At 42.6% G+C, this 24,906-nt stretch overlaps 1 protein-coding gene across 2 annotated transcripts in view; it reads right to left on the reverse strand.

Annotated features, from left to right (window-relative positions):
• Positions 1 to 24,906, reverse strand: part of KCNJ5 (potassium inwardly rectifying channel subfamily J member 5) — a 59,219-nt gene that overhangs the window by 15,853 nt on the left and 18,460 nt on the right. For both annotated transcript variants that reach the window (XM_040534093.1, XM_040534092.1), the window contains one exon: positions 4,223 to 4,397. The gene's annotated coding sequence lies outside the window, so the exon portion shown is untranslated. The remainder of the gene's footprint in view (positions 1 to 4,222; positions 4,398 to 24,906) is intronic.

Genomic DNA, 24,906 nt, shown 5'->3' on the forward strand with positions numbered 1-24,906 from the left:
AAGCCTTTTTCCCCTGCTTACCATGGTGACTTTTTCCATTTAGGTAACTGCTGGTCTCACTTAGGTAAATGCAGGTTTCAGTGTGGGTAGGATTTACTTCTGGAGAGGTCTAAACTGTCAGGCAAGAGGAGTTTGGAGACATGAATTTGCCATTAAGTTCGTGCAAAAAATTACTTCCTTCTGTTTCAAACCTGATGCTCATGCTTTCTCGCATTATGAGAATAAATGAGCAACTGTTCTTTATTAACCCTCTCATCTCCTCAAGTCAGGATTTTACTTGGCTCTGTCATCCGCTTTCCAAGATGAAGAGTCCTGTACTACTAAACAAGCAATCAATATAGCAGTAAATACTAAACAGATCATTACTGAAAAACTCGACCTGGTTCTTTTGCTGCCTGTTTGCACACGCCACATAAAAGGGAGCCTAGCTCACTGTCCCTGGATTCCTCTGCGGCACACAACCTCTTTGGGTCACGCTGTAAAACAGGAGTGAAATGCGTGATTGACAGACACTAGCACCACGGGAAAGCCAGTAGAGGAACGCAGCATATTAAAGCAATAGCACCCAAGGAGAATAAAAACAATGACTGCTGAACAGTGAGTGCCCAAGGAAAGGCAGAGGAACAGGACATGTTAGGGAAAGATGGCCTTCCACAAATGAAGATAGACGGCTATTAGATAACTGCTGACTGACAGATGGGCTCTGATTTCCCTAAGAAATGCATCTTTCCTGCTATCCTTTTATTTACTGTGAGTATACAACAGACTCCATAGTAAACAATGCCAACACAAGATTACCTTTCAAGGTGTACATGAGAAAAAGAAAGGCAGATTTTGTGCAAACCATGTCACCTTTCAACTTTCTGACTTATAGAGGCTAGGAAGGCTGACTGTTTGGAAAGTGCTTGGGGATCCACAGGTGAGGGGAATGATATAAGAGTTATGCTATTCAAAAACAAGGCAAAACACTTCAGGAGACTGCACAAGAAGAGATCTGTGGTTCAAAAGCTCCCTCATCCAAGTAATTGCTTTTTAAAGTGTAATCTCACTCGGTGCTGAAGTAGGGAGATGCCTTTCATTTCCTCCGAGTTTTCATTAAGTTGCAGCACTGCTTTTCAAACGTGGTGACAGGCATAGTATCACAATGGAGCTTCTCTGAGGCTTGAGGAGACACCCACCCACCAGTACACAAAAATGGGTGAGTGATGATTAACTAGGCAGCTACCGAAGGAAGCGAGATGACTTTGTACACGTCACAGAGCTGAGCTAATGACGGCCTGTCTGCTTAGAGTTCATTAGGCTCAGAAATACTGAAACAGAAGGTGTTCAGCCTTTCAAAACAACATTCTTTCTAAGAAAATCTCTCTGGGTAGGAAGTCAATATGACACGGAGACAGACAGAGCGTGTGGACGTTTGTGATTTACTTTTAGCTGCTCATTACCTCCCAGTCTATCCTCTCATGTAATGCTGCATAATCACAATTCTAATATTCCTCAGCCCTTTCACTGCCAGGTGAGAGATGCCCCCCCCATTTCCAGAGTATCATAGTGTTTCACAGTGTTCAAGACAAGTAACATGCTTTAAATCTTTTTTTTTTTTTTTTTTAAGATCTTTCAAGATGAGGAAGCGAATCACAGAGACACTTGCTTGTCCCACACTCACATGGGAAGTCTGTGGCAGGGCAGGGAATTGAAGCAAGAGTTTCAAAAATCCTGAACAAGTGCCTGTATTCACTGCACGGCTCTTCTTCCCTTCTACCAATCCAACAGCAGGCCCTGTGTTTTGGTGTGCCTAAATATTACTCTGAAAAGCCTATACAGTCTAATCTTTTGGCATGAATAACCTAGCCAGATTATTTCTAATGCCAAGAAATAATATTTCTGTCATTACTGTGAACTTTTTCAAAACCAGAGGAGTGAGTTCCAGAAAAAAAAATATTCTTACAATGTTCTCTTGAGTAGCTACAGATTTCAAATATTTTTCCCCACAGTATTGATTAAAGTATAAAAAAATCCCCCACACAACACAAGTTTGCAGATTCATTAAATATTTCAACTTCAGACTAATGCAGAAAAGAGTGAAAAAATAAAATTGCCATGAGAATGGAAGGCTGGTTATTGTTTTTTTTCAGACAAAAGATGAAGACTAGGAAATGTCTCATGAGACATCGAAATGACCCCGGTATACGGGCTGCAACAATTTGTTATAGAACAAAGACTAGAAAGCAGAGTTTTCACAACATAAGGGGTATCTACTACTTGAGATCATGTGTGGATGGAATATAATCAGCGTAACCTGCAGTCAATTACTTTATACTTCCTTGAGTTATAGAAGTTGAGCATGAATAGTCCATGTGAAAAGGATGCAATCACATTACGCTCTTTGGGGCTCTTAATCATTTTTGAATAGTCAAGTGAAATTTTCTTTACCAACAAATAAATCCTGAAAATAAACCAATTTGATCTCTCCTTCTCCAAGGAAGTGACTCTGCCTGAGGCACTCTGTAGCCTCTCTGTCCTTTCATCCCAGACTCTATTTTTAGGGAGACCTTATGGCGTCATTGAAAAAGTGACTGTTATCTTTCAACAAACACAACTGAACAAAGAAAGACAGCCACTCTGGTCCTGATAAGACACTCCTGTTTCTCCTGCTACTGGCTGTTTACTCATGGCACACTGAATTCTGGGGTAAGCAGAACCTCAATTCTATGAGGAAAATTTGGCCCCAGAAGTACGCATGTCCCGGTTCTTCACTGTTCAAATATTGCACCTTTATTCCAACTGAGAGTCTCTATATAATCCTGCAGCTGGCTTGAAAAATAAAATAAAATTGAACTATGTTAATACCACTTCACACTTCTGCAGTACCTTGCATCCAAACAGCTCAAAGATGAACTGACCAAATACAGGCTCCTTCTGCCCAAGAAGCGTAACAGTGCTATTGAACCCCCTGTGCAGACAGGAGAAGACAAGTCACAGTGAGACAAAGAGACCTACCAGGACCATACTGCTGGTAAAGTGCCAGTGCTCACCCCAGACGTCTGAGTGCCTCTCCCTACCACTAACTGAATAGAGTGTGACAAAAGTCAAGAGATTTGTCTCAGAACATGATGCTAAAACTCTGCTTGCCTTTTTCGGAGTCTGTAACTAATCAGGCTGGAACCTTCCAGAGATGGAGGGTTTTCTCTCATGGAAACCAAAAACGATCCCAATCCTTTATCTCCAGCTGAGGAGAAACAATGGGGGAAAGAATCAAACCCCAGAAGTCAAACAACTCCTGCAGCACAAACACAGCCAGACACCTGCTATAGAAGATAAGGTTTGCTTGGACTGGTCAGAGAACTGGTAAGAGAAGTCAGTTTTGTTTCCCCCTAGCCACCCAACTATAAGGTAGTTGTCTGCTCCAAAGGAAAAGAACAGGAGGAAGAACCTGCTTGACTGCTTGATTAAAGAACCTCAGAAAGTCAGATGGTAAGCTTTTTGGGACAGGGAGAGTTTCTGCCAATTCTTGATTGGTTTCCTGAAACTCTCAGGACAAAACCAAATGGCAGAGATGCTGTGTAAAAGTTAGCCTGTTACCCTCAACCAGCAGCCACTAACACAAAAAGGAGTCTGGGTGCTATTTGCCCAATGCAGAAGGACTCGGTACCAAAATGAGTCACGTTTTTACCTCACGGGCCATAAACACCCCTGGGGTTCCCGATACATTTAATCATCTGTCCCCCTCAAAGGCTGAACATTCACTATCTGAAGACTACACTACAAGGGCTCCTTGAACCTAAGCTGACAAGTAAGCATCCTAATTATAAAATAATTTAATCTTTGACTCCAGGTGAGGATCACACAGTCACTCCATGTATCTCAGCATTGCTCACTGATCAGCCTCTTCCTATCCATTGTATTCCAGAGACCTCCACTAATCTGGTATCTGAGAAGTTCATTATTTTTAATGTTTTTTTCCTACATAGCACCTTTACTGGATTTGACAGTGCCTTTGTACAAGATCAACATCTAATCCCTGGCTTCCCAAAGAGTTTCCTGGCAGCTAGCAAGTTAGACAACAGCACATCTCTAGCTGTCACCCTGGCAGGGCCAGGCACAGAAACACAGTACTCAGCTGAGCTGATGCCTCAGCTACTTCTCCTCCTCCTGGTTATCGATCGTTAGCAGCCAGAGACGAAAGCAAGTACACTGGAAAAGCAAACAAAATCAGGTAACTTACTTGCTAAGAGTGGCTCTTCATCAGTCTTGTGCCTTGGCACTTTGGGGATGCTGGACGGTGACAGGACCGAGAGGTAGGTAGAACGGCTGCTGGAAAAGTGTCCGGTCCATGCCATCACCAGAAAGCTGGGGTCGTCTTCTGCTTCTTGGGTTGTCTCCTCCTTTCCTCCCTCTGCCTGTTATTACAAAACATTTACATGGCACGGTAGTTAAACGCACACACCCCTGTCCCTAGGTATTCCTGATTTCCCTCGCTCTGTCGGAGCTAAGGAGGGGTTCTCCAAACCCCCAACCCACTGCAGCACTACTTCTGCCCGTCAGACGCCAGCCTTCCCTCGCCCCTGCTCTCTCCCATCCCGATGAATAGCTGGTGTGCAGCTTGTTAAAGGGCTGGGGCAGAGGGAAGGGAGAGGAGAGGTCTGCATGTGAGAGGGAGCATCATCTGTTCTGAATGAGCAGGAAAGGGAAAGGTGGCAGAGTGAAAGCAGAGGGGAGGGGTTTAAGGCGCTGCTTTGCACAGCAAGGGCTGGCTGGGGAAGGGGGAGAGGAGAGGCAGGGGACGGTGCTCCCTGCCACCACATGGTCTGTGCCCTCCTTGCCACCTCCCCGAGCTCTGTGTGCTTACTTTTCCTCCCAGGGCTGCTTCTCAGCTCTCCTCTTGCCTGGGTTCCTGGGTTCTCCTTTCCTGGAGAGGCTTTTTTTTTTTTTTTTTTTGTGTGTGTGTGTGTGTGTGTGTGTGTGTTAAGGGGTGGGGACTGCATTCTTGCTTGAAATCACACAAACTGAAAGCGGCGTCTAAAAACGGAGAGCACGGAGAATGCAGAAGCTGTACATTTATCAGAAGGCACACGTGTATGCATTCATCAGCACTGTGGAAATCCTTTCATCCAGGCTGAACCAAGGAATTTGGGAAAAGTGGGGGGAAGGAGGGAGAGCGTGATTCCTCTGACGCTCTTCTTTTGCCTGTCAACCACCAAGCTGCTGAAATGGTGTTTGCTCAGGTGCATTGTTTGCCTGTGATCCAGCTAGTCCCAGGAAAAAGCTCTTCGGTGGTTTGCTTTCCTTTCTTTTTTTCCTTTTTTTTTTTTTTTTTTTAAATCATTGATACTACCACACTGTCTCCCTAGCTTCATAAAATATTTCCTCCTCTGAAAAGCAAATGTCAGGCCAGCAGCAGATATGAGATAGAGCTGCCTGGTGACTGCAGGTTACCTTCAGGCTTTGTTGCCCTGTTCCCTAATCCTGACACCCTCACTCCTCCCCAGTTTTCTGTTCCAGGAGCCCCACACATTATAGCCCATCAGAAATGCTTTCACGGAAGATTTTCTGGGCAGGAAGAGAGAACTTGTCAAAATCAAAACATGATATAGGAACGTGTCAGTAGCACTGGAATCTGACAGCAATTTGTTCCATTTTCTGCTGCAAAATTACTTTCAATTGATTTTTTCTTTTAAAGTTACACTATCACTAATGAAATAAATCAGCATTGGAATGACATTTTTACCTTTATATTACTGTATGGGTATTTTGTAGCTTTTTATTTGCATTCTTGTTTTGGAACAAAGGAAAAAAAAATGAACCAGAGAAGTTCTTGTAGAATTTGAAAAGAAAGAAAAGAAATTTGATAGAAAATTTGATTTCTTACCATTTTAAATCTAGGATACATAACACCTTGTTAGGAAAGCTAGACCAGAAAAATAGCTGTTGGGAATTTGGAAAAGACATGCACTAAAGAAAGAGAAATAAACACACCTTTGACTATCCATTAATAGTCATGTTATGCAGGGGACTGGGTTAGGAAAGTACATCTCTATAGATGTACTTTTTACCAGTGTTCTTGTTCTTTGATCTGTATATGCAATTTGGATCTAAACAGATGGGATATGAATCTGGAGCCAGACCAAGGACTTTGGCTACTAAACACAAGTTTTGTGAATGTAATATCACTTTTCCACTTGTTGTCAGTTTATATTTCCCACTGCACACAGTTTGGACAATAAAATCCGACTAGTCAGTTTGGCTTCCGCTTCTCATGCATTTGAATGGTGCTACCCTGGCTAGGATGCAAACAGCACAGAGGGCTCAGCTCAGCACTGGAACTATTTCCAATGAAGTAAGACATGGTAATAAACTGTTGATGAAATCCTGTTATGTTAGATCTTCTGCCTGCTCACAACCGTTAGGAATGCTCTTTGTTTTTCCAGCAATATGTATTTTACCTTTCAGGACTACGTGTACAACACGTGAAGTATCCTTATGCTTGGAGAGTACAATAACAGTTATGGGTTTTGTCTGCGTGTTGTGTTTTTTTTTTTTTTTTAATAAACATTTAAACTTACCCAAAAAGTACTAAACAGCAACTCATTCAGCAGGAGAGTCAGTCTCCACTAGAATTATAACATTAGCTTTCAGGACAGGTTAAGTTGCTGGATGAGGCTTCCACGCCAGCACTAAGGACAGTGTCACCTTCATATAGGCATCAGCTCCGCTTCTTCTTCTATTTAATCTCTTTTAATAAGATTTAGAATGAATTTTTGTGCTAGGAAAAGCAGCCCAGCCAGCAGCCCTAGAGGAAGAGAGCCTCTGCAAGTCTGCAAAGCTAATATGACATGGGCAACGCCAGGAAAAGCCTTTCTTCCCACATCCCACGCACACTCACAGCCAGTGCATCTCACCTACAAACCCAGTAGCCTCTAAGAGGACAGGGGTCTCCCAGACACGCAGAAGGATGGGCTCACAGAATGCTCATTTCTGCAGTGACAATTTTCCCACCTTGCGCTACAGCATTGCTTCGTTCACACGTAAGAAATTGTACTGTTTCATCCAATGTAAATAAAAACACTTTCGCATTTTGAGCCGATTCCCATTTTTTCCTGCCAGGAGTGAAACTCTGCTAACAGGCACTGCCATCTGCTGGCACAGATATCCCTTCACCGTTATCCCTACAAAAGGGAAAAAGGTCTTAAAAGTGCAGCTCCCACTAACCTGTGGTTAGGTTGCAGAAAGCCCTGTTTCCCCAACATCTCCACGTGCATTATCCAGCTGCAACAGAGACCTCTCCCCTGACAAGATGTGGGATGGCCACACTGATCTGCGGATGCTGCCAAGTGCATAACCTAAGTGCATTTGTGTGCTGGGGAGGCCGCGCATCGCAGGGCCTGATGCACCAGACACGTTACAAAGCACAGCAAAGATCACAGAACAGCAGATGCTTGAGAGGTTTGTACTTCCACCGACATCAAAAAGGACTTTTGGGAGCCATCTCTGGAGACATGGTGCCTTTTGCATGGGCCCATGTAAGTGCACGCAGCTTGGCAAGTTTTGTTACTTGACTTTTGCTTCCTTATTCTTACACTCTAAATTACTGCACTGTTGTACCTATGATTTCAACCGACATCTTCCAATTTGCACTGATTAAAGACCAGACACATCTGAGAACAGTTTTTCAGCTGGAAGGTGAGTCAGTGACATCAATGTGCCCTTGCTAATGTCGTTTAAAAGTTGTTAATGGCCTCACAAGTTTCAAATATATTAAAGAATTCTGGGTATCAGCTCACTGCAGAAGAGGAGGATTTAGCACAAAATGGCAGTACAGTTTGGGATTATTCTCAGGCTAGAATGTAAACAAGGAAATGCAGAGGGAATGCTTCTGAGTCAATAAGGCAAAGTTCTCTCCATGTTTGGGATGGGATTCATCTCAGCTAATGCCATTTAGGATACGCAGGTCCAAGTCTAAATAGTCATGTTCTTTCCTTTCTAACCAATGCAGAGGGACAGGTAGTACCAGGATGCATCTGAATTAGACCCTTAGGTTAGAATGGAATGTTTGCTCTAATTCCTGGAGTGCATGGATGCAAATTTCACTTTAGTGCAACATCTTGATTAATCTGGGGGTGCTCACAAGCTCTAACAGCTGTGCTCCACAGGACCTCTAAGGCTACTCATGGGGATGAAACGATGGCAACTGGAATGCTCAGTTCCTGGATTTGCAAACAGAACAGGATGTGGAAGAACAAACTTTAATCTCATTTTGGTATAACAAAATAGCTCTCCGAGGACATTATGTATATAAAAAGCTTTCATAAAGCAAACATCAGTTTGGATTTTTGCTGGTTCCTGTAGAATTCAGCAGGGCAGTCCAATTTTTTGAGCTTTCATGAACCAAATGAGGAGTAAGCTCCATTTCCTTGAGGTTTTGCTGCACATAAATGAGCCATTCACACTGACGAGCACAGACTGGGCCATGACATTTATTACCCAAAGGGACAGTCTTCATTCTGAACACCAGTGACAGAATCTAAAGCTTGCTCTAAAATGAGTGGTGTCTGTTTATGGCTTTACATGCATTGAAAGAAGAGGGAGCAACAGGACCTTCAGGGAGCATTTTAATTTGCTGTGCAATTTGATCTCCGCAACGAGAGATGTCTCTTCCTGTTTGTCAACCATTAGCCTACTATCCCACTAGAAGAAAACAGTGTAGGAGCCAGTGCTAGAAAACAGCTTCTAAGATCATCTCATCCACCTCCACTCTTCCCTGGTGTACTGAACGAGAGCAAGACTTTCAAGTAAAGCTTTGAGAATCCAGATCAAAATTAAGTGATGCTCACCCACTCTGTCTCAGGTTCCTTTTGTGTTTGGGGGCTTATTCAAACCCCGAGCTCAAAACGAAACTTGGGAAGTAGGAACAGAGGCAGACAAGGGGAAGGAAAAGTTTCTGCAATAAACCCAAACTCCCCCGCCTCTGCTAAGCATGTGTGGAGGAGTCTGCTTGCCATTTCCTTTGATATGATAATGAGGAGCTAATGCTAACCTGGGGAAAGAGACAGCTCTTCTTACAGTTACGTGGGGCTATTGCCTAGCACTGATCACATCCCAAATTGTTGCTATCTTTTAACTTCTGGATCACCCGCAAGTGTGTTAGGCCAATTCTTAGTGAACAGCTATTATAATTAACAGTAATTAAGCCCTTATTTTGCAAGCACAGCAGCAGAACCTAAGGCTGAGGAGCACCCAGAGACCAAACTTCCCACGCAGGCCCATGACAGCCGTGGGGCAAGGGAAGACCGTCGAGGGCACCAGTTGAGCTCATGAACTTGCACCCTTGGGACACATCTCTTCTGCGAATGAGCCACTGTGCCAGCTTGCAGGGCTGTTCACCGCCTGAGAGCTCAAACAAATGAAAAAAATGCAGTTGCTGCAACACACTGCCAATAGTGCCAAATTTAGGAAAAAACAAAACAAAACAAAACAAAAAAACAATTTCCCTGCTAGGCTGTCAGAATTCAAAAAGATTTCTGACAAAAGTAAAAGTCTTGGTTCATTCAAATGGGAATCTTGTTGCATTAACTTCCCTCCTCAAACTGTACAGCCTTTGCTTTGCAGAGAAGGATGGGCACGTATAGGATGTAAAAAGCAAGGTACACTCCATTTCTCAAACTCAGCCAGTAACCAGCCCCTTCATTTACAATGAATATTAACTCTAGCTTGTGCTTTTCCTGGCAATGATAAGAGACATAGCCAGCGGCTCCTTCATTTAACCATAAGGAATATAACAGGGTATTTAGTTGATTCCAGGGAAGTCCACAAATATTTTTGCATGGAACTATAATAGACTAAATTTTGCTTTGGGGCATCACTGAGAGCACAAACAAGGCCCACCGTGCACCCTCGATGTCCAGGATTGTCACCTTCTATGAAACAACCATGCACAGAACATCAGAGATCAGTGCAACAAAGTCACCACCAGCATATCTCGTGGTTATGTTGCAGGAGGCAAAATCTAGGGTGCAAAAATAACATCCTGAAGAGAGATTTAAGGCATGTCTAGTTTATTTAGTTGGCGTGTTTTAATGCTATTTACAATCTACTCTGGAATTAAAAGCGACTCAGCATTTGTTACGGCAGGTCCCACACAGCATTGCTCTGAGTTCACTTTGGGATTCTTTTCAGCTCTTTTCTCTCTGCAGAAACCATGACCCCCACTGACTCTAGTGAGGTCTTTTTATTACTGTTTAATCTCATGTGTGTGCCTGGCACCAGAACAAGCAAGAGCCTAGCAGCCCAGGGGACAAAAGGCCTCTATTTAGCCACAAAACGGGTACTGTATGGACAGCATTTCCCCAGTGTTGCCCTTTCATCATTCTCCAAACGTATTCAGGTGACTGGACAGAGCAGCTCTGGAGCCAGAAGTGGTCTGTTAGAGAGGCTAACCACCGTGATCTAAGGTAGACAGATGAGCTGGTAGCACCCGGGCTATTCATTCCTGGCTTCTTATTTATTTATTTATTTATTTATGTCAAGTAGTGTCAGTCATGCTAGAGCTCAGAGACTTGTCCCTTAGGATCTGACTGAGGTCACTGGGCATTTACATTTTCAGTTAACCTGGGCTAGACTTGAAGTAGAGACATACAGGTAAAAATCTTCTAACTCCATTTTAAATTTACAGTATACGTGGCTCTGAGTCTTAGTGAGACACTAAACTGTACCTTACAGTAGGATTTTTTTGGAGAGAGAAAGGTAGTGGAAGGGTCCATAAAAGAAGCAAAGCATAAATTCCTGCTGTCACAATCAAGTAGCATAGCAGTTGCTGACCATACGCGAGTACCGCAGACCATCTGCACACACACTTCCCCTGAGAGGACTGCAAGTGCTCTGCCAGGGGATTTTATTGCTTGGTCAAATTCCTAAGCTAAGCTGGGCTGTGGAGCAACTCTGCAAGTAAGTTTCATTCTTTTACACACAACAGATTGTCAAGCCAATTTCTGAGATGCATCTTACTACGACAACTACTAGGGAGCCTTTAAAATCAAACCATTCGTTCAATCCTTCCCCAAAGCATCTACATCCAGGAAGCAATCTGCATGGACCTGTTAAATTCAAGAACTGTGTTTATTAGAAAATCCCAGTAGAATCAGGTAACTTCTGAGCTCTTGGATTTACACATAATTTGCTAACATTAGGAAGATTTTCAGCAGTTTTTCAGTCATTTTGGAGCTTAACAGAAACACTTATAGAACTTTTTTTTTCCCCAGACCTTGCAGCAGCATTCAATATTTATAAGGAATTCCCTGCCTTGGTAGCAACAACTGACGGTTACGAAAAATAAGTACACTATAAAATGCATTAATATTTTAAATCTGCCAAAGACTGCTAGACAAAGATATTTCCAGCTTTTGCCTGACTGGTTGATACTTAGTTCAAACAAATAACTGACAAAAGGAAACATATATGGGAGGAAAATGAGGGGGTGTATGGGAACTTGCAACAGCTACAGTAAAAAGTTTTTCTATATTTACACAATAAATCATTAGCAGAATCAAGGGAAAAAAAAAATCAATCTTCTGGTTTCTAGTCCAGCCACTTTTTCAGGGAACCACACTGTCTATTATGTGCTCAGATATTGCTGTAGGATTCTGTAGTACATGAATAAAACCCTTTCGTCTTCCAAATAAAATTTTGAGATTGTGCTGAATCTAGGCTTTTCCACAAAAATACGAATAACTCATGTTTAATGATGCAAGGGAGAGAAAAGATAAATCTTGGTATCACTGCAATAAAGTGCCTTTTTTATGAACATTCCCGTGCGCTGACTGCCTGACAGTACTGGACATGATCCAGGTCTGTTTACAGTGCCAGCATGTCTGTGTCCCTGACTCCTGGCGCATCTGTACATTTTGTTCTTGGCATATTTGTATCTATGGAGCCAGCTGACCTTGAAACTCTCATCACAGAAAAAAAATAATAAAAAAATAGCAGCAGCCAGAAAGCCTACCACCCCACACATATTTCATTGTTATTATCAGAGTATTTTTCCTCTGTTTGGTTTGCACAGAGATGATACTCAATAATGCTGAAAATGTTCTTACTGTCCCCAGAGAGGCCTGTTCAGAGTAAAACCAAAGGAAATTAAAGACCTATCAAGCAATCCCCTGATACAGGTTCATAAACATAAAACTGCAGGCAGTGACTGGCTAAAACACTAAGGACAAAATGTGCTAAAACACTTTGACTTGGGTCCCTCTGTTCTTGTCTCCCCCATGTTCCCTATTCCACAAGGAGACAGGGAAAGATGTTCCCTAACACTCATTATCACTGCATATTCACATAAAACAGAGAGAGGATGATGCATTTGCTGTGGGACTAACTTGCCATAGTGCACTGCTTCTGTGACAGAAAGGCTTTGCAGGCATCTCTAAAAATACACCTCTTCCAGAGTGCTCCAAGAGCCACTTCTTTCCCTTGGGCAGTGGTTCAACGCCTGATGGGACACACTTAGGCAGCATCCTTTTGCGCCTCGTCCCGATGGTGCTGCAGCCCCTGGGGTCTGAAGGCTCAAGAAAACTGAGCCAGACGCTGCCCCCTTACACGGGCTGCACGCGGGCTGCTGTGCCTGGAGCACAGACTGCGCAATGACTTCTGGCAAATCCTTAATCTGGGGACCCCTCTTCCTTAAAGCACTTTCGCTCCTCCTGAAGAGTCACTCGATGAGTTTTGCTGTGACCTGCTTCCCGACTGTATGAAACCACCACGCAGGTCAGTGTCGACCTTCCTGGCAAGTCCTGAGAAAGAGACTGGGATGCTGAGAAAAAAACTGGGTCCTCCACAGTCTTCAGAGCCAAATTGCTCTGGAAGCGTGCTGACTTCAGTTACGTTATCATGCTCACTAGATTGCTCCCTTATTCACTGTAATTTGTGCAGCAACAGCTCGCTAAAGTTGTGGCAAATCTGTTGGATTTACCCTGCAGTTACTTAGTGAAGCTCTCCTTTCAGGTCAGATTTGCCTGGGGCTTATTACTTTTCCACACAATGTACCAACTCTAAATTTCAGATCTGACTAGTGCTAAAATTGTACAAGAAATGACGCTTCATCCAAATGGATGAAATTTACTTTATTTTTCTGTTAGTCATGAAACTCATCTGCTGTTTGATACATCTGAGCCCAAGATTAAGGAGATCAGTGGAATCTTAGGCCATTATAAAACTATTTCAGAGTGCAGAACAACCACAGAAATAGCTCAGATGACTCTACAAGTCATGCTGTGCTCTGTTGTAAGAGCAGACATAAGGAATTATTGACTAGATTTCCCAGAATGTACCAGTGTAAATGAGGCATAACACCAAAATTGTAGACATGTCAAAAGAAGTATAAAGAAGTTTTCCCAGGAAAATATGATGCCATATGGACATGGTAAATCTTAAAGCTTTGTTCTGGTGAAGTTTCTTTCAGTTCCCCAGGCTTTGCAATGTCATAATGTTTTCTAGAAAGATGACTGGGTTATGTCATCTCAGCAATTAAATTGCCTTGGGCTGTGGTGTTTCCACACTAACGATACCATCAGAAGTTGCAGACTCACTACTATCCCATTCACAGGAATTGATTCATTTGTGCTGACAGCTTGCATACACCTTGTCATACGATAAAGTTATTGAAACTGAATTGCCAGAAGCACTATGATCATTGCTTCAGGTGATTTATCAGGGACTTATTCAGCACTGAGGCAATGCCAAGAAAATTCCCTCATGTACCTAGACCAGATGTTCTCATCTGAACTGTTAAATCTGAAACAAAACTAAAGCCAACAGACTCGTGGTGCTACTATAACCCTTATTTCAACTCAGAACTACTCTCCTTTCTGTGCGTCCACATGCACCCCACCCGAAATCAGCCAAACAACCAGCGCTGCACAGAAGTTCAACCTCCAATTCCACCTGACTACTGTGCAAAAAGATTTTGGCATCTAAGAAAAGCTTGTCCCTAACTCAAAAATGGAAGATTGAACTTTGTGGTACTCAGGCCAAAAAAAAAAAAACAACACTTTTTTTTCTCTTTCTTCCATTTTTTTAAAGAGATTTTCCGATCACCTACAGAGCCAGCAGTTACCTCAAGCAGTCCCTGCAGAGGCCAGTAGAGGGTGATGGGCAACCACTTTGCTTTTACTACCCTGACCATTTCTCGGGGTAAAGCCACATGTCTCTGAGGTTTATCTGAGTGTGGGTGATGGAGACCTAGAGAAAATCTTGCTACAAGGGATGAAGGTGCCTGCCTGGGCATAAATCAAGCTCCTCTTCAGAAAGCACCTCATAGCTCTGTGGAACTAGACATGGCACACACTCACTGCAAAGGGGAAACTTCAGCACAGAGAGATTTCGATCTATGAACACACTGTGAGAGGAAGGGCAGATGACTGTCTTCAGTTACCTAACCTGGTCCTGCACAAAGGTAGAGGCTCTAATGCCCAGTTGCCTCTTGGAGGCAGCTGGGCATCACCTCCAGCAACTTATCCAAAACCTAACTAGGCACAGTCCAAGTAGAGCTGTGCTGACTGTCTATCACTGCCCCTCACAGACCATGTTTTTTCCAGCCTGCATTTTAAGCCTTGCATACATGAAGACACATCGCTGACCATTTTCGTCACTCATGCAAAACCAGCAGGCTACAGCTGATACTTCAGCCTCTATTACCAAACGTGGTTACAGCTCTCTGCTATCCAGCCTGTTCTTACAGCTCTCCCAAGTGACTCGTTTTGGTGGGTTAACTCATTTGTAAAACAGTCATTCTTTACATGGCTATTTCTAAAGTCCTGACCTTCAAAAGCAAGGCCCAGGGTTTTGCATGATCACCCAGTAAACGTACTTCTGAAAAGACAGTGTGGAGGAGGAGTACCTGCAGTTCTTTGCTGGGGAAAAAACAGGATGCTTCATATTTTTTTTTCCTTTTGATAACAGTAACCACACACAACTTTTATGGGTACAATGCAAGACTATCAGCCCATTCTGCTGCTCTTAGAAACCAAGACAAAGTTACCACCCAGTTCTGTTATTACTAGTCATTAAACAGTCTGATGTAGGTCTACCAGAAGGAGAGCAGGAGATATAGGGGCTATAATTCCCACTAGCACTGCCCGCATGGCATAAGTACTCCTCAGCCATGCTTGCAGCTGCTCAGATGTACAAACTCGCATCCTGAATCCAGCTCTCCTTGTAGAGGCATTGCCCAGATCTCACAAGGCCAGGCTCTGCAGGACTGTGAAATAAACTCAAACAATGATCAGTAATAACCCTTTTCCCAGTGGAAGAACAAAATGCATAATACATATAAAGAGAACGTGCTGATTTCTTCACTACCCTGTCCTATGTCTGTGTTGCCTCTGGGACCATATTCTTACTCTTGGGAATAACTAAATAAGCAATTACTCCACACAACTTGCTTGCATCCTTACTCTGCCTGACACTGTGGGCTCCATCCAACCTATTTTTTGCAAAGGGAATTCAACAGAGCCCTAATTCTTTCAAGTGATATGCTCTCAGCTTTCTTCATGACTCCCATGAGAGATCAGTGCCTGACTTGAGTATGTTAGAATATCAGACCAGGCTTTCTACCTTGTTTTGACTTTCTCTGCCTTGGTTACCATCAGTGAAAAATGGGATGATGACTACTTCCTTTACTTTTCTCTCCCTTCCCTGCATTCCAAAAGAGAGGGTAAATTTCATTTATTAATGCTGATAGAGTCCATTGAGACTTGCAGATAAAAGACTCAGTTTGCAGCAGAATATAATGTTCTATCTTGCAGGAAGCTTATGCTTTACTATTTATTTTCAAAGCACCTACTGACATTGCTAGGCAACTGGGACATTGTCCAAAATAAAAACAGCTATAATAAGGAAAGAAACAAACAAATTCTGAGTCTAACAGTCTATACAATGCAATTGAGGTCTGTCAGGAAAACAGACAATGGACGGAATTAATTCCTAAAGCTGGAAGAAAGTGAAGGTCAAAATGATCAATTGTGGGTTGCCCAAAGAGTAAAGTTAAAGATGCATCCTAAGAGGGACACAACCACCATCCAGGAGGTCCTGCCACAGAGGACACCAGGTCCTTTTACCATGGTAAAATTTGGAAACTGCTGAGCAGCAGCAAGATCGACTCACTGGATTTTCAAGGGATTTTAAACTGGCAGCACAAGGAATGGTCACTGTTGCACAAAGAATAATGCAGTGTTATGTCTACACAGAACTCTTCCTTTCTTCATTTGCAAAGTACAGTGGGTAGAAAAACTGAGGCACAGACCACAGCCTTACCTAAAGTTTATGCTCTGTCCTCCAGAACCCTGTTCTCCATATCTAAAGTTCATATTCTGTTCTCCAGAAAATGAATTTTGCTGGTGATATTTAACAGCCAAGAAAGGCAACTTGCAGGCAAGGACAATATACCTTAATCTGCTTATTCCTGTTCATATAGCTGCTTTCAGGCAGATGCCCATGCAGGTATGCCTGGCTGTGCACTGTGCCACCCCACCCCTTATCAAGCTATCACGTCTGCTCAAGCAAGCAGGGTCTGACATGTTTCAGATAAAGCCTTTGGCTAGACACATCTGTGCTCACAGCAGACCTGGACCTGACAGCCTCAGGGGCTCTCAGAGGTTGGTGTAGGGACAACCCCTCGAGACCAGCATTTTAGAAATATCCCACACCCTTGAGAACTTAGACTTCCACGAATACGTTTTTAGAGCTTACAGAAGCATATCTATTTGGAAAAATGAGAGAAAAAACACACAGAGGATGAAACAAAGCGTGCTCCCATTTCAAGGCTTCATAGCATTTGATCAACCTCAGTTCAAAAAAACTTGCTAGAGCACAGCGTGTACCTGAGACATCTGTGCTTGTTCTACAAAATTAATAAGCATTGTCACTGAATTGCAACTATTTACTAATTTTAATACCATCATAAATAACAGGCATGAGAGCTCTAATGTCTAATGCAGAAGCCTGACACTAGTAGGCAAACCCAAACGAAAATGTAGAAACAAAACTTCAACTGGTGTTAACTGGTGACACCAGCTGTTCAGTGACACGAGACGTACGCTTTCCTACATAGCATTTTAGCCTTTTGTTTTCCTGGCATCTTGAAAAAACATTTCAGACAACCCTGAGTCAGATCCCAAAGTCATTGTTCAGAGCCACCATTAGATTGCTAGCACTGTGCACTCATATTTTCATCTCAGATTGTCTCGTTTAAGAGTGCAGAAGAGAAGAGGCAAGCTGACAAGGACACAGCTGCCAGTATAAGAATATGTTGCTCCCTAACAATAAAAGTCTGGTTTTCTCCTCTGTATGCTTAGTTTAACTTCTTAAATGAAGGATTCAGTGACTAGAAGGTAGAAACAACACATAACTGCAAACATCCGTCACTGTTCTGCATGGGCTATTACAAACCCTTACCCAGCTGAGGCCGAGGTGCTGATCCAGCTGCACTGCTGGGTGCTGAGCTGTCCTGGCAGGCTCTCCAGCAGCTGAACAGCTTCTGCTGAACACCCAGCTTAGCACGAGCAGGAAGGAAAGGAGTGCCTTTGTTGCAGTCCACCCATGCCCTACATTTTCAGGGGAAGTAAGGACCTCTCTGGCACTAACCTCTACCAAGAAGCTGAATTACAAGTAAATGCAGGTAATGAGCTTTAGTACTTCCAGTGAGAAGCTGGCATAATTTCGTTTACGAACCGTGTTGCATAAAAACCACTTTCCCCATGCGGCATTACCAGCAGAGGTGCTCTATCTTGCAGGCTTGCCAGGGGTCTGGGGGGGATTTTAGGCCACATTGTTCCACAAAATCTTTCTTGCAGTTATGTTCTTCTAGCATAACATCTTAAAGAGAGTGCTAAATTCTTTTCAGAAAGCACAGAGAATTTGTGACAAGTCACAGAAAAATTAAGTATGTGAATGCGTCTCTAACATGCACAAAACAACTCAGTGGGCAGCCAAGTCTCTCTCTCAGGCTATGAATTCATGACTATTTTTTCCCCTCTCCCAAGCCCCCCTGCACTGCTCTGTAAAGAACAGGGCAGATAATACCTTGCCACAAATAAGGCCTCTGTTGCTGTGCGACTCTAATGACTTGAAGGAGTTAAATAACACAGGTCTCCGCCTTTCTGGATTTCCATGTGCACTGCCACAGCCAGCACTGCAGCCAGCTTTGTTCTTGAAGTTAAAGAGCCTATGCATTTAAATTCTGTCGTTACAGTTAGCAAAGCAGGCCAAGGGCTTCAGCTACCTGCTGTCTAAGAATAAGGAAGGCTGAAGTGATCATGAACCTTTTCCTTTCATTAGTAGCAATGCCAGAAGCAGCTGGAAGGGACGATGGGTACAATCATTTTCAGCCGTTATACCGTTATTCCATTTCAGACACTTGCCCTCCTAGAGATTTACACTTTCTTCAAGCTTATCTGTGTGCTGGCATGCGTGGCTATTTATTTAAGGAAGGGTGTCAGTGACACACACCCTGCTAAGAGAAGCAAAAAGCCAGTTCTCATATTTCTCTCAGCATATGATGGTGCTGGTTCACAGAAAAAGAAAGTTTTAGGAATGAATCACAACGGTACATAAATCATAATGAATGTTCAGTCTCCTGTTATTTCTATATGCATTGCTACACTATCTGGAATATGCTCAGCATTTTACAGATAGAAAATGAGACATAATTGGAAGGACGGAATCACCTCTCCAGGGACCCAGAATAAAACTGAAATGGATTTCAAATCCCTCCCCATGGTAAGCACAAAGTAAACCAGTACTGGGAGGCTGCCAGCCTAGTTACACTGAGGTTAATGAATAAACAACTGCCTGCAGTACTGACTTCCCTGCCACACTCTAAATACGCATCTTTGATTACATCTTAGGGAGACTGCTTCTTCCATAAATAATCATTCCTGAAGATAAAGACATTAAATCTGTGGGTTTTTCATTGACGAAACATATAGAGATTATCAACATTTATATAGAAAAACTGCTACTAGGTGAGCAGACTTTTCGCAGAATACTTGCTTTTAATAGAAAATTTTGACTTACTGTGAAAAATAGAATGCTAGAAAACAAACAAAAAACGACTTGCAAACATAGCAGGGGACATTCTGAGAACATTAGCTCAGTCACACCTTGTTTCTCATTTCTTCTTTATAGAACAGGCTTCCTGAGAATACATTTTGGATAAAACAATAAAGCAAGCTCAGAAAAGGGGAGATGGTTATGAATGAGGAGAGCTCTTGGCTATTGGCATACCAAGGTCACTTCTGAAAATGTGATTTAATTCCTTGGTTATGGACGCATCTTTGGAAGTGTTACCCTAGGAAAATAAATCAGCCGAACACACATAATACCCTAAATTTCCAAGACTGTCTTGGGTAAATTTGAATGTCCAACATGAGAAACAATACAGAAGAATCATTTTGGAGTTTAAGTTCTCAACACTTCATGGGGATTACTGCCATTTAGGAGATCTCATTTGTCACTTGTGAAAATCTAGGTCCTTTACTCCCCTCCTCCTGCTCTGCCTTTTTCATGCCAAATATAGAAATAATTTTCTGGCTTCAGACTGAATAAAGTTGTTAATTACACTCTTTCCTAAAAACCTGCAATTGAAATTCATTCCATGAGCTTCTGAAAGCTAGGGAAACCTATTCTTTTTTATAATACTCTTTTGACATGTCTTAGTGGAAGAAAGAAGAAAGCCCATTCACTTTTAATTTCTCAGTTTTGAGGATAATATTTAACAGAAGTAAAACCCTTGAAGGGCTCAACGTGCTCTTTGAAGCTAGTGGGGTAAAAAAAACACCACTGAGTTTCATCGCAGAAGAATTAGCTTCTTTCTTCAAAAAAATTATGTTAAACAATCTGTAATATGTTATTTGAGGCAAGAAATTTAATTTGTGCCATCATGAGCTACCAGTAAGGTGAACAGGACAGGATTCCTGCAGGTACTGGTACAGTATAACAATAACCAGATTTATTATTTCTGAGTATACCACATCAATTACTTAAAATGTAAAGTTACCTGCAGCAATTCCATCATCAGTGTTTTTGGTGCTATAATAGCCTATATACGTTGGTACCACTAATAGCGTATCTGCCTCACAGGAGTGTTAAGAGATATAACAGATGGATTAAAATACTTGGGAGATGAAAAGTGCTGTTTAATTAAAATTAAATTAAATTAAATTAAAATTATCAAATTTGTTATTAATGACTGAGCTATTAAAACAATGGAATGGCTAATAACCAAACTCAATTCCTTGTATAAGTGCTTTTTGTCTTCAGAACACTCTGGGGCAAATGCTCTGTCACTGAGTCACAAAGCTCCTGTTTTTTAATTGTGTGAACAGCTCTGTCTCTGCCCGAGTGTTAAATAACTTTCTAATGTACAATTCCTATTCCCAGCCTCTTCTAAGCCTCTGAGAAACTGAGGAGGTCCTGCCCACAGGACGTCCTCCACCCACCTTTGGTGGGTAGCTGGAAGCACTGGGTTCCTATTGCTGTATAAACCAGGGAAGACCAAACTCCTATCTGAGGATTTTAATGTTGAGGGTAGAACTCAATTATTTATGGCAGGCATCAAAAGATATAAACTGCTTCAGCCACCTAAGTACTCTATTGATGGAGAAGGAATCGCATCTCTAGAAGAAAATGCATTCTTAGATACCTGTATTAGATTGAGAAGAAATGCCTTCCTAACTTGAGGAAATCAGAAGAATTAACTTAGAGATGTAATTTTTATGTGCGTATAGGTAAATTGGATTATTCTGGGCTTAAATCACTCAATCCCTTAAAAATGAGATGCAAAGGCTCTACCAAAGGACCGAGAAATACTAGAGATGCACATTTCTTCAAGCTCCAAGATCACAGTAATGCAGAGAGAGTAGCAGCATCTTTACTGCAAAGAGTTAACTCCTGCAGTCCCTCTGCAAAGATTTCAGACAGACTCCTGGTTCCAGCTCAGATCTAGGAAGGAAACCCTAAGCAAGGGTACATACATCTAATACACCACAGACCAAATAAATCAAACTGCAAAGGGTTCTGCAGAATAAAGAAGGTATTAAAGACCTCCTCCAGTGTGGTTCCAAGACCACACAGCCCATATAAAAACAAAGGCATGATCCTCAAGTAGTCAAGACGCTTCTGTTGGCCTTATACTACTGGGATGGGGCAAGAGACTCGGAGATGTTGCTGATCGTAGCAACAGCTTCTTTGGGTAGTATTACACTGCTTTCCCTAAATTCAGCAGCTCAACCCTTCTGCTGTATTTTTTGAATCCACCTAGCAGCCACTCCTCTGCCTTTCACACAGAATATATAAACTGAGCCACAACGTTAATGAGCCATTGCATATAGATGAGCTGGCAACCAGTCTGAGTGGACACGGCCACACATAAAAGCCAAGGAGGGCCTTGGGCTGGCTTCCGTTGGTAGAGAAGCTCTTGGACCAAAGTCCTGTGGGAATTACATGGTCTAGGGGATACAGGAAGCCGGGCAGCTTTTTCTCCCACCTCCCTTCTGCAGTCATCTTTACTGCTTAACACCCAAGGTAAGAGGCTCAGTGCCACAGTATTTTCTTGAAAGCTGCCAGTGACACCGGGCTGGAAGGGCCTTGAAGTATGGCTATGCAACAGACTACAGTGGGATAAGCTGATACGAGTTGGCAGCAAATTAGCTATTGTGGTAATAGCCAGTATTGTTGTTTTAACCCTGTATTAGTATCAGACAGCCTGTCTTGACCTCGTAGTTACTAAAAGGCTAAGTTTGTGCACCAGAACGGTGAACAAGAAATAGCTAACGACCTTTACAGCTAGACTGTAACTTCACTGTGTTTCAGTTTCAAGCAGTAACTTACGCATACCAGAAGTGCATTCAGATGCACTGTGAGATGCTCAGATGCTACAGTAATGAGTTTCTCAAAAGTACTGTTAAAAAAAATAACCACCCTTAAATTCTCTCCCATTTGGGGCATGACAACATGCAGTGCATGGTTGACTTCCCCAGTCGATTACTTTTCTCAACTCATATAAACATCAACAAGGAAAAAGAAAAAACTGCATATGTGTTAGTAATAAATTTAAAAATCAGGACATACCACTTAAGGGTTGACTTGTCAGAAAATGGTAATTAAAAGTGTTCCAGCTGACAGTGCCCCTTTAATGAATTATCAGTTATGTTCTCTGAGAACATTTGATGAAAGACACCGTAAAATTTCTTACTTAAACAAACCAATTTTCTGCATGATGCAACTTCACTGCACAAGAGGGGAAAAATCTCCATTAGAGAATCAAACTAGAAAATAACCCAGTAATGGTTTGAATGATCAGGAAGTAACAGGTGCCCCTTCTGTTCTGATCGCCTCTATGTCCTACACCACAAACTTTTTCGATAGGTGCTTATCTAATATTTGCCACTGTTTCCTTAAATTCTGTTAAAAAACTTATTAAAGTGCAGCAGAAGTTTAGGTCCTCAGCTGCTAACTGTTAATAAGCATTATACATAGGTACCATAGTGACTAACCAGCTCGGTTTTAACACAGGTACAGCAATGCCCAGGGACTGATCCTTTTCATCTAATACCCAGTCACAGCAGAGGCTTCCGAACAGCAATACGTGCATTACACAAACGTCAAAATAGCCCACTTGTCCTGGGCAGTGCCAGCAAGTTCTCTCTCCTTGCATGCAGAGTCTTATAGGTGCTTTTGCATAAGAGCCTCAGCGCAAGCCAATACATCCGATTAACCATAATTTGCTGTTGTGCATACCAGCACAGTTCAAGCTGCTGGATCCTGACCCTGTTTTGCAGTGCTCCTGACTGAGGACAGGGGAGCTGAACAAGGCACAGAACATACGGGTGAGGAGGGGTGCGCTTGAAATGGTTGAACAGTGGGCATGTCTTCCCCTCTTGGATTGGTCTCAAGTTGAAAAGCCGATGGCAAGTAGTTGGGAGTCAGTCTGTGAGAACTTGGAAGCACAGCCTTTGTTAGTGGAAGCAATGTGTGGAGTGGGGAAAGAGGAGGGCAAAAGGGCACTAAGTCTTTAATCATGGATTTTATTTGGGTGTGAAGGAGAAGGAGGGCTGGGGGTGGTACATAGGCTTGGGAATGTGGTAAAGAAAGAGGAAGGTATGGGTTATACCGCATATAAATGCCAAAGAAAAAGGAACTGGGTAACTGATATACATAGAAAAGTTTGTTTGGTTAGGTCAGAGATCAGCAAGACTCTCTGGCCTTAATTACTTTTGTTATCTTAAGCATTTCTTTTAATACTCCATTCACTTTCAAAATATGTATTCTCACCTTCCCTGGTTTTCCCAGGAATCTTTCAGAGTATCTGGGACAGAGAAGACAGGCTCCAGTACCTGACTTGTCATGTGAGATTAGGTTCTTCAAAGCTTTCCCTAAACATTTACCTACTAGGCTAACTAAATATGAATGAAAGGGACAATTACTAAAACTGAATACAGGTATAATTCATCTAATTTCAATGGAATCAGTCCAGTGTAAATTTGGCTCAAAGCTGTGAATCAGGACCAATGAAGCACTTAATTCTTTCCCTTCTCATTTTTTAGGCCTTTCTTTTTGTTCTGGTGATGTCGTGTCAGTGTTCTTTGTGCCACTAATCTTTTAGCCTGCTTTGAAACACCTACAATCCAGTTTCTTTTGGTTCAGATCACTAATGGGAATTTTAAAGTAGTGCTTACCTTAAACCAATTCGGCAACCTAAAATTCCCACTAGAGTCAAATCCAGATCCCCTCAAGGGACACTAAAGCTCCCTGCTTATTACTTCCCTCTTCAAAGGGGAAGCAGCCAGCCAACTTCTGTTTTTGACCTCCCCAAGCTCTCCAAGCTCTCTCCCAGTATGGTAGAAGCAATAGACGGGATTTCCTGTATTGGCTCCCACTCTCTTGCCTCTCAGACCTGTCTACCCCAAGACCTTCTGTGTCAATACACTATTTTCAGAAATCAGAAGCTTCCACCCCTTGTGCACCCTGCAGACAGTGCACCATAAATGCAGGAGGTGGCTCACAATGCAAGTTCCTAAGAACCTTCTTTGACCTTTCCTGAAAAGCACTTGTTGATGCTACTGTTTTCTCTAGATCGCTTTCCATTATCACACTCATGCTTGATGTCTTATGCCCCAGCGATATTTATCTTGGCATCTGTTCATCTGGCTTAACCACCAGCCCTAGTAACAACAGGCAAATTGCATTGCTACCAACCACAGGCTACTATTGGTTTCAGAACCTTCCAAGGCATTTAAGTGAGTTTTGACATGTGCAGGAGCAGCAGGCGACCCCCCCTCAACTTTCAGCCACCCTTTGGCGGGGGGAACGAGACAGGTAGTAGAAAGAGGCTCTCATGCCTCATTTCCTTTCACCAACTTTCTTGCTGGTTTCCAGCTCCATCCAGATCTGTCTGCCCTTGACTGTTCCAGGAGAAATGTAACAGAGAACAGCTCTGGGAATTCACGTTTCTTGGCAGAAGTTCTGTGGACCCCCCCCCAATGGCTGGTAAGCAGTGATATTCTGGGGTAAATGGCTGGTCCTTGAAGGGGCGTGATAGTGGAAGGCACTTTCCAGCCATGCAGTTTGAGCATCCTGTACCTGAAAGATACTAATGGCCTCTTGTGTTTCAAATGTAATCAGCAGCTCATCGTAACACTAAGGTACATCCTTACATCTCTGGACTACAGTGGGAATGAGGGAGTTTGGCAGAAGGATGCAGCTTTACCCTCCTTTACATACAATCACAAGACAAAGCAAAGTTGCTACAGAAGTGCCAGGCATCTGTTCCTTAAGCAGCACAGCCCAACAAAAGATGTACTAGCACTATATAGCCTGAGGTTCTATTTCTTGTCTGCAAAACAGGCTTGTGGTTTGGCGAGC

The sequence above is a fragment of the Cygnus olor genome, chromosome 22 (assembly GCF_009769625.2).
Source record: "Cygnus olor isolate bCygOlo1 chromosome 22, bCygOlo1.pri.v2, whole genome shotgun sequence".
Taxonomy (NCBI): Eukaryota; Metazoa; Chordata; class Aves; order Anseriformes; family Anatidae; genus Cygnus; species Cygnus olor.